Raw genomic sequence first — 16,871 nt, 5'->3', positions numbered from 1 at the left:
GTCTTCCAGGGAACGATCAAAGCGTAGACTGTTTGAGACATTACTCCCATGGAGGAAAGTGCGCATGGTGACCGTTGTATTCAATCCCGATGCAATTTCTGTGTTTCATCAACACTGAGATAGTCCACAGATTACAGAATGCCTCCAGATGTGCATCGGAAACTACTACTGGTCTTCCAAGAACGATCAAAGCGTACACTGTTTGAGACATTACTCCCATGCAGGAAAGTGCGCCTGGTGAATGTTGTATTCAATCCCGATGCAATTTCTGTGTTTCATCAACACTCTGAAAGTCCACAGATTACAGAATGCCACCAGATGGGCATCGGAAACTACTACTGGTCTTCCTGGAAACGATCCAAACGAAGACTGTATCACACTATACTCCCATGTAGGAAAGGGCGGATTGTGACTGATGTATTCACTCCCGATGCAATTTCTGTGTTTCATCAACACTTTAAAGGTCCACAGATTACAGAATGCCTATAGATGTGCATCGGAAACTACTACTGGTATTCCAGGGAACGATCAAAGCGTAGAGTGTTTCAGATATTACTCCGAGGGAGAAAAGCGCGGATGGTGACTGTTGTATTGAATCGCGATGCAATTTCTGTGTTTCATCAACACTCTGATAGTCCACATATTACAGAATGCCTCCAAATGTGCATCGGAAATTACTACTGGTCTTCCAGGGAACGATCAAAACGTAGACTGTTTGAGACATTACTCCCATGGAAGAAAGTGCGCATGGTGACTGTTGTATTCAATCCCGATGCAATTTCTGTGTTTCATCAACACTCTGATAGTCCACAGATTACATAATGCCACCAGGTGTGCGTCGGAAATTACTACTGGTCTTCCAGGGGACGATCAAAGCGTAGACTGTTTGAGACATTACTCCCATTGAGGAAAGTGCGAATATTGACTGGTGTATTCAATCCCGATGCAATTTCTGTGTTTCATCAACACTCTGTTAGTCCACAGATTACAGAATGCCACCAGGTGTGCATCGGAGACTACCACTGGTCTTCCAGGGAACGATCAAAGCGTAGACTGTTTGAGACATTACTCCCATGGAGGAAAGTGCGCATGGTGACTGTTGTATTGAATCCCGATGCTATTTCTGTGTTTCATCAACACTCTCACAGTCCACAGATTACAGAATGCCACCAGATGTGCATCGGAAACTACTACTGGTCTTACAGGGAACGATCAAAGCGTAGACTGTTTGAGACATTACTCCCATGGAGGAAAGTGCGCATGGTGACTGTTGTATTCAATCCCGATGCAATTTCTGTGTTTCATCAACACTCTGATAGTCCACAGATTACAGAATGCCACCAGATGTGCATCGGAAACTACTACTGGTCTTCCAGGGAACGATCAAAGCGTAGACTGTTTGAGACATACTCCCATGGAGGAAAGTGCGCATGGTGACTGTTGTATTCAATCCCGATGCAATTTCTGTGTTTCATCAACACTCTGATAGTCCACAGGTTACAGAATGACACCAGGTGTGCGTCGGAAATTACTACTGGTCTTCCAGGGGACGATCAAAGCGTAGACTGATTGAGACATTACTCCCATGGAGGAAAGTGCGAATATTGACTATTGCATTCAATCCCGATGCAATTTCAGTGTTTCATCAACACTCTGTTAGTCCACAGATTACAGAATGCCACCAGGTGTGCATCGGAGACTACTACTGGTCTTTCAGAGAACGATCAAGTCGTAGACTGTCTGAGACATTACTCCCATATAGGAAAGTGCGCATGGTGACTGTTGTATTCAATCCCGATGCTATTTCTGTGTTTCATCATTACTCTGATAGTCCACAGATTACAGTATGCCACCAGGTGTGCGTCGGAAATTACTACTGGTCTTCCAGGGGACGATCAAAGCGTAGACTGTTTGAGACATTACTCCCATTGAGGAAAGTGCGAATATTGACTGTTGTATTCAATCCCGATGCAATTTCTGTGTTTCATCAACACTCTGTTAGTCCACAGATTACAGAATGCCACCAGGTGTGCATTGGAGACTACTACTGGTCTTCCAGGGAACGATCAAAGCGTAGACTGTTTGAGACATTACTCCCATGGAGGAAAGTGCGCATGGTGACTGTTGTATTGAATCCCGATGCTATTTCTGTGTTTCATCAACGCTCTGATAGTCCACAGATTACAGAATGCCACCAGATGTGCATCGGAAACTACTACTGGTCTTCCAGGGGACGATCAAAGCGTAGACTGTTTGAGACATTACTCCCATGGAGGAAAGTGCGAATAGTGACTGTTGTATTCAATCCCGATGACATTTCTGTGTTTCATCAACACTCTGTTAGTCCACAGATTACAGAATGATACCAAGTGTGCATCGGAGACTACTACTGGTCTTCCAGGGAACGATCAAAGCGTAGACTGTTTGAGACATACTCCCATGGAGGTAAGTGCGCATGGTGACTGTTGTATTCAATCCCGATGCTATTTCTGTGTTTCACCAACACTCAGATAGTCCACAGATTACAGTATGCCACCAGATGTGCATCGGAAATTACTACTGGTCTTCCAGGGAACGATCAAAGCGTAGACGCTTTGAGACATTACTCAAATGGAGGAAAGTGCGAGTATTCACTGTTGTATTCAATCCTGTTGCAATTTCTGTGTTTCATCAACACTCTGGTAGTCCACAGATTACAGAACGCCACCAGATATGTATCGGAGACTACTACTGGTCTTCCAGGGAACGATCAAATCGTAAACTATTTGAGACATTACTCCCATGGAAGAAGGAGCGCATGGTGACTGTTGTATTCAATCCCGATGCAATTTCTGTGTTTCATCAACACTCTGATAGTCCACAGATTACAGAATGCCTCCAGATATGCATCGGAAACTACTACTGGTCAACCAATGAACGATCCAATCGTAGACTGTTTGAGACATTACTCCCATGGAGGAAAGTGCGCATGATGACTGTTGTATTCAATCCCGATGGAATTTCTGTGTTTCATCAACGCTCTGATAGTCCACAGATTACAGAATGCCATCAGATGTACATCGGAAACTACTACTGGTCTTTCAGAGAACGATCAAATCGTAGACTGTCTGAGACATTACTCCCATGGAGGAAAGTGCGCATGGTGACTGTTGCATTCAATCCCGATGCTATTTCTGTGTTTCATCATTACTCTGATAGTCCACAGGTTACAGAATGCCACCAGGTGTGCGTCGGAAATTACTAATGGTCTTACAGGGGACGATCAAAGCGTAGACTGATTGAGACATTACTCCCATGGAGGAAAGTGCGAATATTGACTATTGCATTCAATCCCGATGCAATTTCTGTGTTTCATCAACACTCTGTTACTCCACAGATTACAGAATGCCACCAGGTGTGCATCGGAGACTACTACTGGTCTTCCAGGGAACGATCAAAGCGTAGACTGTTTGAGACATTACTCCCATGGATGAAAGTGGGCATGGTGACCGTTGTATTCAATCCCGATGCAATTTCTGTGTTTCATCAACACTGAGATAGTCCACAGATTACAGAATGCCTCCAGATGTGCATCGGAAACTACTACTGGTCTTTCAAGAACGATCAAAGCGTACACTGTTTGAGACATTACTCCCATGCAGGAAAGTGCGCCTGGTGAATGTTGTATTCAATCCCGATGCAATTTCTGTGTTTCATCAACACTCTGAAAGTCCACAGATTACAGAATGCCACCAGATGGGCATCGGAAACTACTACTGGTCTTCCTGGAAACGATCCAAACGAAGACTGTATCACACTATACTCCCATGTAGGAAAGGGCGGATTGTGACTGATGTATTCACTCCCGATGCAATTTCTGTGTTTCATCAACACTTTAAAGGTCCACAGATTACAGAATGCCTATAGATGTGCATCGGAAACTACTACTGGTATTCCAGGGAACGATCAAAGCGTAGAGTGTTTCAGATATTACTCCGAGGGAGAAAAGCGCGGATGGTGACTGTTGTATTGAATCGCGATGCAATTTCTGTGTTTCATCAACACTCTGATAGTCCACATATTACAGAATGCCTCCAAATGTGCATCGGAAATTACTACTGGTCTTCCAGGGAACGATCAAAGCGTAGACTGTTTGAGACATTACTCCCATTGAGGAAAGTGCGAATATTGACTGGTGTATTCAATCCCGATGCAATTTCTGTGTTTCATCAACACTCTGTTAGTCCACAGATTACAGAATGCCACCAGGTGTGCATCGGAGACTACCACTGGTCTTCCAGGGAACGATCAAAGCGTAGACTGTTTGAGACATTACTCCCATGGAGGAAAGTGCGCATGGTGACTGTTGTATTGAATCCCGATGCTATTTCTGTGTTTCATCAACGCTCTGATAGTCCACAGATTACAGAATGCCTCCAGATGTGCATCGGAAACTACTACTGGCCTTCCAGGGGACGATCAAAGCGTAGACTCTTTGAGACATTACTCCCATGGAGGAGAGTGCGAATATTGACTGTTGTATTCAATCCCGATGAAATTTCTGTGCTTCATCAACACTCTGTTAGTCCACAGATTACAGAATGCCACCAGGTGTGCATCGGAGACTACTACTGGTCTTCCAGGGAACGATCAAAGCGTAGTCTGTTTGAGACATTACTCCCATGGAGGAAAGTGGGCATGGTCACTGTTGTATTCAATCCCGATGCTATTTCTGTGTTTCATCAACACTGTGATAGTACACAGATTACAGAATGCTACCAGATGTGCATCGGAAACTACTAGTGGTATTCCAGGGAAGGATCAAAGCGTAGACTGTTAGAGATATCACTCCCGTGGAGGAAAGTGTGCATGGTGACTGTTGTATTCAAACCCGATGCAATTTCTGTGTTTCATCAACACTCTCACAGTCCACAGATTACAGAATGCCACCAGATGTGCATCGGAAACTACTACTGGCCTTCCAGGGAACGATCAAAGCGTAGACTGTTTGAGACATTACTCCCATGGAGGGAAGGGCGCATGGTGAATGTTGTATTGATTCCCGATGCAATTTCTGTGTTTCATCAACACTCTGATAGTCCACAGATTACAGAATGCCACCAGATGTTCATCGGAAAGTACTACTGGTCTTCCAGGGAACGATGAAAGCGTAGACTGTTTGAGACATTACTCCCATGGAATTAAGTGCGCATGGTGACTGTTGTATTCAATCCCGATGCTATTTCTGTGTTTCACCAACACTCTGATAGTCCACAGATTACAGAATGCCACCAGATGTGCATCGGAAATTACTACTGGTCTTCCAAGGAACGATCAAAGCGTAGACTATTTGAGACATTACTCCCATGGAAGAAAGTGCGCGTAGTGACTGTTGTATTTAATCCCGATGCATTTTCTGTGTTTCATCAACACTCTGATAGTCCACAGATTACAGAATGTCACCAGATTTGCATCGGAAACCACTACTGGTCTTCCAGGGAACGATCAACGCGTAGACTGTTTGAGACATTACTCCCATGGAGGAAAGTGCGCATGGTGACTGTTGTATTCAATCCCGATGCAATATCTGTGTATCATCAACACTCTGATAGTCCACAGATTACAGAATGCCTCCAGATGTGCATCGAAAACTACTACTAGTCTTCCAGGGAACAATCAAAACGTAGACTGTTTGAAACATTACTCCCATGGAGAAAAGTGCGCATGGTGACTGTTGTATTCAATCTCGATGCAATTTCTGACTTTCATCAACTCTCTGATAGTCCACAGACTACAGGTTGCCTCCAAATGTGCATCGGAAAGTACTACTCGTCTTCCTGGGAACGATCAAAGCGTATACTGTTTCAGACGTTACTCCCATGGAGGAAAGTGCGGATTATGACTGTTGTATTCACTCCCGATGCAATTTCTGTGTTTCATCAAAATTTTGAAGGTCCACAGATTACAGAATGCTTCCAGATGTGCATCGGAAACTGCTACTGGTCTTCCAGGGAACGATCAAATCGTACACTGTTTGAGACATTACTCCCATCGAGGAAAGTGCGCATGGTGAATGTTGCATTCAATCCCGATGCAATTTCAGTGTTTCATCAACACTCTGTTAGTCCACAGATTACAGAGTGCCACCAGGTGTGCATCGGAGACTACTACTGGTCTTTCAGAGAACGATCAAGTCGTAGACTGTCTGAGACATTACTCCCATATAGGAAAGTGCGCATGGTGACTGTTGTATTCAATCCCGATGCTATTTCTGTGTTTCATCATTACTCTGATAGTCCACAGATTACAGTATGCCACCAGGTGTGCGTCGGAAATTACTACTGGTCTTCCAGGGGACGATCAAAGCGTAGACTGTTTGAGACATTACTCCCATTGAGGAAAGTGCGAATATTGACTGTTGTATTCAATCCCGATGCAATTTCTGTGTTTCATCAACACTCTTTTAGTCCACAGATTACAGAATGCCACCAGGTGTGCATCGGAGACTACTACTGGTCTTCCAGGGAACGATCAAAGCGTAGACTGTTTGAGACATTACTCCCATGGAGGAAAGTGCGCATGGTGACTGTTGTATTTAATCCCGATGCTATTTCTGTGTTTCATCAACGCTCTGACAGTCCACAGATTACAGAATGCCACCAGATGTGCATCGGAAACTACTACTGGTCTTCCAGGGGACGATCAAAGCGTAGACTGTTTGAGACATTACTCCCATGGAGGAAAGTGCGAATATTGACTGTTGTATTCAATCCCGATGACATTTCTGTGTTTCATCAACACTCTGTTAATCCACAGATTACAGAATGCCACCAAGTGTGCATCGGAGACTACTACTGGTCTTCCAGGGAACGATCAAAGCGTAGACTGTTTGAGACATTACTCCCATGGAGGAAAGTGCGCATGGTGACTGTTGTATTCAATCCCGATGCAATTTCTGTGTTTCATCAACACTCTGATAGTCCACAGATTACAGAATGCCACCAGATGTGCATCGGAAACTACTACTGGTCTTACAGGGAACGATCAAAGCGTAGACTGTTTGAGACATACTCCCATGGAGGTAAGTGCGCATGGTGACTGTTGTATTCAATCCGATGCTATTTCTGTGTTTCACCAACACTCTCATAGTCCACAGATTACAGTATGCCACCAGATTTGCATCGGAAATTACTACTGGTCTTCCAGGGAACGATCAAAGCGTAGACGCTTTGAGACATTACTCAAATGGAGGAAAGTGCGAGTATTCACTGTTGTATTCAATCCCGTTGCAATTTCTGTGTTTCATCAACACTCTGGTAGTCCACAGATTACAGAACGCCACCAGATATGTATCGGAGACTACTACTGGTCTTCCAGGGAACGATCAAAGCGTAGACTATTTGAGACATTACTCCCATGGAAGAAGGAGCGCATGGTGACTGTTGTATTCAATCCCGATGCAATTTCTGTGTTTCATCAACACTCTGATAGTCCACAGATTACAGAATGCCACCAGATGTGCATCGGAATCTACTACTGGTATTCCAGGGAACGATCAAAGCGTAGACAGTTTGAGATATCACTCACGTGGAGAAAAGTGCACATTGTGACTGTTGTATTTAATCCCGATGCATTTTCTGTGTTTCATCAACACTCTGATAGTCCACAGATTACAGAATGCCACCAGATTTGCATCGGAAACCACTACTGGTCTTCCAGGGAACGATCAACGCGTAGACTGTTTGAGACATTACTCCCATGGAGGAATGTGCGCATGGTGACTGTTGTATTCAATCCCGATGCAATTTCTGTGTTTCATCAACACTCTGATAGTCCACATATTACAGAATGCCTCCAGATGTGCATCGGAAATTACTACTGGTATTCCAGGGAACGATCAATGCGTAGACTGTTTGAGACATTACTCCCATGGAGGAAAGTGCGCATGGTGACTGTTGTATTCACTCCCAATGGAATTTCTGTGTTTCATCAACACTCTGATGCTCCCCAGATTACAGAATGCCACCAGATGTGCATCGGAAACTACTGCTGGTCTACCAGGGAACGATCAAAGCGTAGACTGTTTGTGACATTACTCCCATGGAGGAAAGTCCGCATGGTGCCTGTTGTATGCAATCCTGATGCAATTACTCTGTTTCATTAACAATCTGATAGTCCACAGATTACAGAAAGCCACCAGATGTGCATCGGAAACTACTACTGGTATTCCAGGGAACGATCAAAGCGTACACTGTTTGAGATATCACTCCCGTGGAGGAAAGTGCGCATGGTGACTGTTGTATTCAATCCCGATGCAATTTCTGTGTTTCATCAACACTCTGATAGTCCACAGATTACAGAATGCCTCCAGATGTGCATCGGAAACTACTACTGGTCAACCAATGAACGATGCAATCGTAGACTGTTTGAGACATTACTCCCATGGAGGAAAGTGCGCATGATGACTGTTGTATTCAATCCCGATGGAATTTCTGTGTTTCATCAACGCTCTGATAGTCCACAGATTACAGAATGCCATCAGATGTGCATCGGAAACTACTACTGGTCTTTCAGAGAACGATCAAATCGTAGACTGTCTGAGACATTACTCCCATGGAGGAAAGTGCGCATGGTGACTGCTGCATTCAATCCCGATGCTATTTCTGTGTTTCATCATTACTCTGATAGTCCACAGGTTACAGAATGCCACCAGGTGTGCGTCGGAAATTACTAATGGGCTTACAGGGGACGATCAAAGCGTAGACTGATTGAGACATTACTCCCATGGAGGAAAGTGCGAATATTGACTATTGCATTCAATCCCGATGCAATTTCTGTGTTTCATCAACACTCTGTTAGTCCACAGATTACAGAATGCCACCAGGTGTGCATCGGAGACTACTACTGGTCTTCCAGGGAACGATCAAAGCGTAGACTGTTTGAGACATTACTCCCATGGATGAAAGTGGGCATGGTGACCGTTGTATTCAATCCCGATGCAATTTCTGTGTTTCATCAACACTGAGATAGTCCACAGATTACAGAATGCCTCCAGATGTGCATCGGAAACTACTACTGGTCTTCCAAGAACGATCAAAGCGTACACTGTTTGAGACATTACTCCCATGCAGGAAAATGCGCATGGTGAATGTTGTATTCAATCCCGATGCAATTTCTGTGTTTCATCAACACTCTGAAAGTCCACAGATTACAGAATGCCACCAGATGGGCATCGGAAACTACTACTGGTCTTCCTGGAAACGATCCAAACGAAGACTGTATCACACTATACTCCCATGTAGGAAAGGGCGGATTGTGACTGATGTATTCACTCCCGATGCAATTTCTGTGTTTCATCAACACTTTAAAGGTCCACAGATTACAGAATGCCTATAGATGTGCAGCGGAAACTACTACTGGTATTCCAGGGAACGATCAAAGCGTAGACTGTCTCAGATATTACTCCGAGGGAGAAAAGCGCGGATGGTGACTGTTGTATTGAATCGCGATGCAATTTCTGTGTTTCATCAACACTCTGATAGTCCACATATTACAGAATGCCTCCAAATGTGCATCGGAAATTACTACTGGTCTTCCAGGGAACGATCAAAGCGTAGACTGTTTGAGACATTACTCCCATGGAAGAAAGTGCGCATGGTGACTGTTGTATTCAATCCCGATGCAATTTCTGTGTTTCATCAACACTCTGATAGTCCACAGATTACAGAATGTCACCAGGTGTGCGTCGGAAATTACTACTGGTCTTCCAGGGGACGATCAAAGCGTAGACTGTTTGAGCCATTACTCCCATTGAGGAAAGTGCGAATATTGACTGGTGTATTCAATCCCGATGCAATTTCTGTGTTTCATCAACACTCTGTTAGTCCACAGATTACAGAATGCCACCAGGTGTGCATCGGAGACTACCACTGGTCTTCCAGGGAACGATCAAAGCGTAGACTGTTTGAGACATTACTCCCATGGAGGAAAGTGCGCATGGTGACTGTTGTATTGAATCCCGATGCTATTTCTGTGTTTCATCAACGCTCTGATAGTCCACAGATTACAGAATGCCTCCAGATGTGCATCGGAAACTACTACTGGTCTTCCAGGGGACGATCAAAGCGTAGACTCTTTGAGACATTACTCCCATGGAGGAGAGTGCGAATATTGACTATTGTATTCAATCCCGATGAAATTTCTGTGTTTCATCAACACTCTGTTAGTCCACAGATTACAGAATGCCACCAGGTGTGCATCGGAGACTACTACTGGTCTTCCAGGGAACGATCAAAGCGTAGTCTGTTTGAGACATTACTCCCATGGAGGAAAGTGGGCATGGTCACTGTTGTATTCAATCCCGATGCTATTTCTGTGTTTCATCAACACTGTGATAGTACACAGATTACAGAATGCCACCAGATGTGCATCGGAAACTACTAGCGGTATTCCAGGGAAGGATTATACTGTTTGAGATATCACTCCCGTGGAGGAAAGTGTGCATGGTGACTGTTGTATTCAAACCCGATGCAATTTCTGTGTTTCATCAACACTCTCACAGTCCACAGATTACAGAATGCCACCAGATGTGCATCGGAAACTACTACTGGCCTTCCAGGGAACGATCAAAGCGTAGACTGTTTGAGACATTACTCCCATGGAGGAAAGGGCGCATGGTGAATGTTGTATTCATTCCCGATGCAATTTCTGTGTTTCATCAACACTCTGATAGTCCACAGATTACAGAATGCCACCAGATGTTCATCGGAAACTACTACTGGTCTTCCAGGGAACGATGAAAGCGTAGACTGTTTGAGACATTACTCCCATGGAGGTAAGTGCGCATGGTGACTGTTGTATTCAATCCCGATGCTATTTCTGTGTTTCATCAACGCTCTGATAGTCCACAGATTACAGAATGCCACCAGATGTGCATCGGAAACTACTACTGGTCTTCCAGGGAACGATCAAAGCGTAGACTGTTTGAGACATTACTCCCATGGAGGAAAGTGCGCATGGTGTCAGTTGTATGCAATCCCGATGGAATTTCTGTGTTTCATCAACACTCTGATAGTCCATAGATTACAGAATGCCTCCAGATGTGCATCGAAAACTACTACTAGTCTTCCAGGGAACAATCAAAACGTAGACTGTTTGAAACATTACTCCCATGGAGAAAAGTGCGCATGGTGACTGTTGTATTCAATCTCGATGCAATATCTGACTCATCAACTCTCTGATAGTCCACAGACTACAGGTTGCCTCCAAATGTGCATCGGAAAGTACTACTCGTCTTCCTGGGAACAATCAAAGCGTATACTGTTTCAGACGTTACTCCCATGGAGGAAAGTGCGGATTATGACTGTTGTATTCACTCCCGATGCAATTTCTGTGTTTCATCAACATTTTGAAGGTCCACAGATTACAGAATGCTTCCAGATGTGCATCGGAAACTACTACTGGTCTTCCAGGGAACGATCAAAACATAGGCTGTTTGAGACATTACTCCCGTATAGGAAAGTTCACATGGTGACTGTTGTATTCAATCCCGATGCAACTTCTGTGTTTCATCAACACTCTGATAGTCCATAGATTACAGAATGCCACCAGATGTGCATCGGAAACTACTACTGGTATTCCAGGAACGATCAAAGCGTAGACTGTTTGATACATGACTCCCATGGAGGAAAGTGCGCATGGTGACTGTTGTATTCAGTCCCGATGCAATTTCTGTGTTTCATCAACACTCTGATAGTCCACAGATTACAGAATGCCTCCAGATGTGCATCGGAAACTACTACTGGCCTTCAAGGGAACGATCAAAGCTTAGAATGTTTTAGACATTTTTCCCATGAAGAAAAGTGCGCATGGTGACTGTTGTATTCAATCCCGATGTATTTTTTTGTTTGATCAACACTCAGATAGTCCACAGATTACATAATGCCTCCAGATGTGCATTAGAAACTGCTACTGGTCTTCCAGGGAATTATCAAAGCGTAGACTGTTAGAGACATTACTTCCATGGAGGAAAGTGCGCATGGTGACGGCTTTATTCAATCCCGATGCAATTTCTGTGTTTCATCAACACTCTGATAGTCCACAGATTACAGAATGCCTCCAGATGTGCATCGGAAACTACTACTGGTCTTCCAGGGAACGATCAAATCGTAGACTGTTTGAGACATTACTCCCATGGAGGAAAGTGCGCATGGTGATTGCTGTATTCAATCCCGATGGAATTTCTGTGTTTCATCAACACTCTGATAGTCCACTGATTACAGAATGCCATCAGATGTGCATCTGAAACTACTACTGGTCTTTCAGAGAACGATCAAATCGTAGACTGTCTGAGACATTACTCCCATATAGGAAAGTGCGCATGGTGACTGTTGTATTCAATCCCGATGCTATTTCTGTGTTTCATCATTACTCTGATAGTCCACAGATTACAGAATGCCACCAGATGTGCATCGGAAACTACTACTGGTCTTCCAGGGAACGATCAAAGCGTAGCCTGTTTGAGACATACTCCCATGGAGGTAAGTGCGCATGGTGACTGTTGTATTCAATCCCGATGGTATTTCTGTGTTTCACCAACACTCTGATAGTCCACAGATTACAGTATGCCACCAGATGTGCATCGGAAATTACTACTGGTCTTCCAGGGGACGATCAAAGCGTAGACTGTTTGAGACATTACTCCCATTGAGGAAAGTGCGAATATTGACTGTTGTATTCTATCCCGATGCAATTTCTGTGTTTCATCAAAACTCTGTTAGTCCACAGATTACAGAATGCCACCAGGTGTGCATCGGAGACTACCACTGGTCTTCCAGGGAACGATCAAAGCGTAGACTGTTTGAGACATTACTCCCATGGAGGAAAGTGCGCATGGTGACTGTTGTATTGAATCCCGATGCTATTTCTGTGTTTCATCAACGCTCTGATAGTCCACAGATTACAGAATGCCACCGGATGTGCATCGGAAACCAGTACTGGTCTTCCAGGGGACGATCAAAGCGTAGACTGTTTGGGACATTACTCCCATGGAGGAAAGTGCGAATATTGACTGTTGTATTCAATCCCGATGACATTTCTGTGTTTCATCAACACTCTGTTAGTCCACAGATTACAGAATGCCACCAAATGTGCATCGGAGACTACTACTGGTCTTCCAGGGAACGATCAAAGCGTAGACTGTTTGAGACATACTCCCATGGAGGTAAGTGCGCATGGTGACTGTTGTACTCAATCCCGATGGTATTTCTGTGTTTCACCAACACTCTGATAGTCCACAGATTACAGTATGTCACCAGATGTGCATCGGAAATTACTACTGGTCTTCCAGGGAACGATCAAAGCGTAGACGCTTTGAGACATTACTCAAATGGAGGAAAGTGCGAGTATTCACTCTTGTATTCAATCCCGTTGCAATTTCTGTGTTTCATCAACACTCTGGTAGTCCACAGATTACAGAACGCCACCAGATGTGTATCGGAGACTACTACTGGTCTTCCAGGGAACGATTAAAGCGTAGACTATTTGAGACATTACTCCCATTGAAGAAAGTGCGCATGGTGAGTGTTGTATTCAATCCCGATGCAATTTCTGTGTTTAATCAACACTCTGATAGTCCACAGATTACAGAATGCCACCAGATGTGCATCGGAATCTACTACTGGTGTTCCAGGGAACGATCAAAGCGTAGACAGTTTGAGATATCACTCACGTGGAGAAAAGTACACATTGTGACTGTTCTATTTAATCCCGATGCCTTTTCTGTGTTTCATCAACACTCTGATAGTCCACAGATTACAGAATGCCACCAGATTTGCATCGGAAACTACTGCTGGTCTACCAGGGAACGATCAAAGCGTAGACTGTTTGTGACATTACTCCCATGGAGGAAAGACCGCATGGTGCCTGTTGTATGCAATCCTGATGCTATTTCTCTGTTTCATCAACAATCTGATATTCCACAGAATACAGAAAGCCACCAGATGTGCATCGGAAACTACTACTGGTATTCCAGGGAACGATCAAAGCGTACACTGTTTAAGATATCACTCCCGTGGAGGAAAGTGCGCATGGTGACTGTTGTATTCAATCCCGATGCAATTTCTGTGTTTCATCAGCACTCTGATAGTCCACAGATTACAGAATGCCTCCAGATGTGCATCGGAAACTACTACTGGTCACCCAATGAACGATCCAATCGTAGACTGTTTGAGACATTACTCCCATGGAGGAAAGTGCGCATGATGACTGTTGTATTCAATCCCGATGGAATTTCTGTGTTTCATCAACACTCTGATAGTCCACAGATTAGAGAATGCCATCAGATGTGCATCGGAAACAACTACTAATCTTTCAGAGAACGATCAAATCGTAGACTGTCTGAGACATTACTCCCATGGAGGAAAGTGCGCATGGTGACTGTTGCATTCAATCCCGATGCTATTTCTGTGATTCATCATCACTCTGATAGTCCACAGGTTACAGAATGCAACCAGGTGTGCGTCGGAAATTACTACTGGTCTTCCAGGGAACGATCAAAGCGTAGATTGATTGAGACGTTACTCCCATGGAGGAAAGTGCGAATATTGACCATTGCATTCAATCCCGATGCAATTTCTGTGTTTCATCAACACTCTGTTAGTCCACAGATTACAGAATGCCACCAGGTGTGCATCGGAGACTAGTACTGGTCTTCCAGGGAACGATCAAAGCGTAGACTGTTTGAGACATTACTCCCATGGATGAAAGTGCGCATGGTGACTGTTGTATTCAATCCCGATGCAATTTCTTTGTTTCATCAACACTCAGATAGTCCACAGATTACAGAATGCCTCCAGATGTGCATCGGAAACTACTACTGGTCTTCCAAGAACGATCAAAGCGTACACTGTTTGAGACATTACTCCCATGCAGGAAAGTGCGCATGGTGAATGTTGTATTCAATCCCGATGCAATTTCTGTGTTTCATCAACGCTCTGAAAGTCCACAGATTACAGAATGCCACAAGATGGGCATCGGAAACTACTACTGGTCTTCCTGGAAACGATCCAAGCGTAGACTGTATCACACTTTACTCCCATGTAGGAAAGGGCGGATTGTGACTGATGTATTCACTCCCGATGCAATTTCTGTGTTTCTTCAACACTTTAAAGGTCCACAGATTACAGAATGCCTATAGATGTGCATCGGAAACTACTACTGGTATTCCAGGGAACGATCAAAGCGTAGACTGTTTCAGATATTACTCCGAGGGAGAAAAGCGCGGATGGTGACTGTTGTATTGAATCGCGATGCAATTTCTGTGTTTCATCAACACTCTGATAGTCCACATATTACAGAATGCCTCCAAATGTGCATCGGAAATTACTACTGGTCTTCCAGGGAACGATCAAAGCGTAGACTGTTTGAGACATTACTCCCATGGAGGAAAGGGCGCATGGTGACTGTTGTATTCATTCCCGATGCAATTTCTGTGTTTCATCAACACTCTGATAGTCCACAGATTACAGAATGCCACCAGGTGTGCATCGGAGACTACTACTGGTCTTCCAGGGAACGATCAAAGCGTAGACTGTTTGAGACATTACTCCCATGGATGAAAGTGCGCATGGTGACTGTTGTATTCAATCCCGATGCAATTTCTGTGTTTCATCAACACTCTGATAGTCCACAGATTACAGAATGCCATCAGATGTGCATCGGAAGCTACTACTGGTCTTTCAGAGAACGATCAAATCGTAGACTGTCTGAGACATTACTCCCGTGGAGGAAAGTGCGCATGGTGACTGTTGTATTCAATCCCGATGCTATTTCTGTGTTTGATCATTACTCTGATAGTCCACAGATTACAGAATGCCACCAGGTGTGCGTCGGAAATTACTACTGGTCTTCCAGGGGACGATCAAAGCGTAGACTGTTTGAGACATTACTCCCATTGAGGAAAGTGCGAATATTGACTGGTGTATTCAATCCCGATGCAATTTCTGTGTTTCATCAACACTCTGTTAGTCCACAGATTACAGAATGCCACTATATGTGCATCGGAATCTACTATTGGTATTCCAGGGAACGATCAAAGCGTAGACTGTTTGAGACATTACTCCCATGGAGGAAAGGGCGCATGGTGACTGTTGTATTCATTCCCGATGCAATTTCTGTGTTTCATCAACACTTTGATAGTCCACAGATTACAGAATGCCACCAGATTTGCATCGGAAACAGCTACTGGTCTTCCAGGGAACGATCAACGCGTAGACTGTTTGAGACATTACCCCCATGGAGGAAAGTGCGCATGGTGACTGTTGTATTCAATCCCGATGCAATATCTGTGTATCATCAACACTCTGATAGTCCACAGATTACAGATTGCCACCAGATGTGCATCGGAAACCACTACTGGTCTTCCAGGGAACGATCAAACCGTAGACTGTTTGAGACATTACTCCCATGGAGAAAAGTGCTCATGGTGACTGTTGTATTCAATCTCGATGCAATTTCTTTCATCAACTCTCTGATAGTCCACAGACTACAGGTTGCCTCGAAATGTGCATCGGAAAGTACTACTCGTCTTCCTGGGAACGATCAAAGCGTAGACTGTTTCAGACGTTACTCCCATGGAGGAAATTGCGGATTATGACTGTTGTATTCACTCCCGATGCAATTTCTGTGTTTCATCAACATTTTGAAGGTCCACAGATTACAGAATGCTTCCAGATGTGCATCGGTAACTACTACTGGTATTCCAGGAACGATCAAATCGTAGACTGTTTGATACATGACTCCCATGGAGGAAAGTGCGCATGGTGACTGTTGTATTCAATCCCGATGCAATTTCTGTGTTCCATAATCACTCTGATAGTCCACAGATTACAGAA

Source organism: Schistocerca gregaria, chromosome 3, assembly GCF_023897955.1.
Source record: "Schistocerca gregaria isolate iqSchGreg1 chromosome 3, iqSchGreg1.2, whole genome shotgun sequence".
NCBI lineage: Eukaryota > Metazoa > Arthropoda > Insecta > Orthoptera > Acrididae > Schistocerca > Schistocerca gregaria.
Note: the sequence above shows the minus strand (reverse complement) of the source record.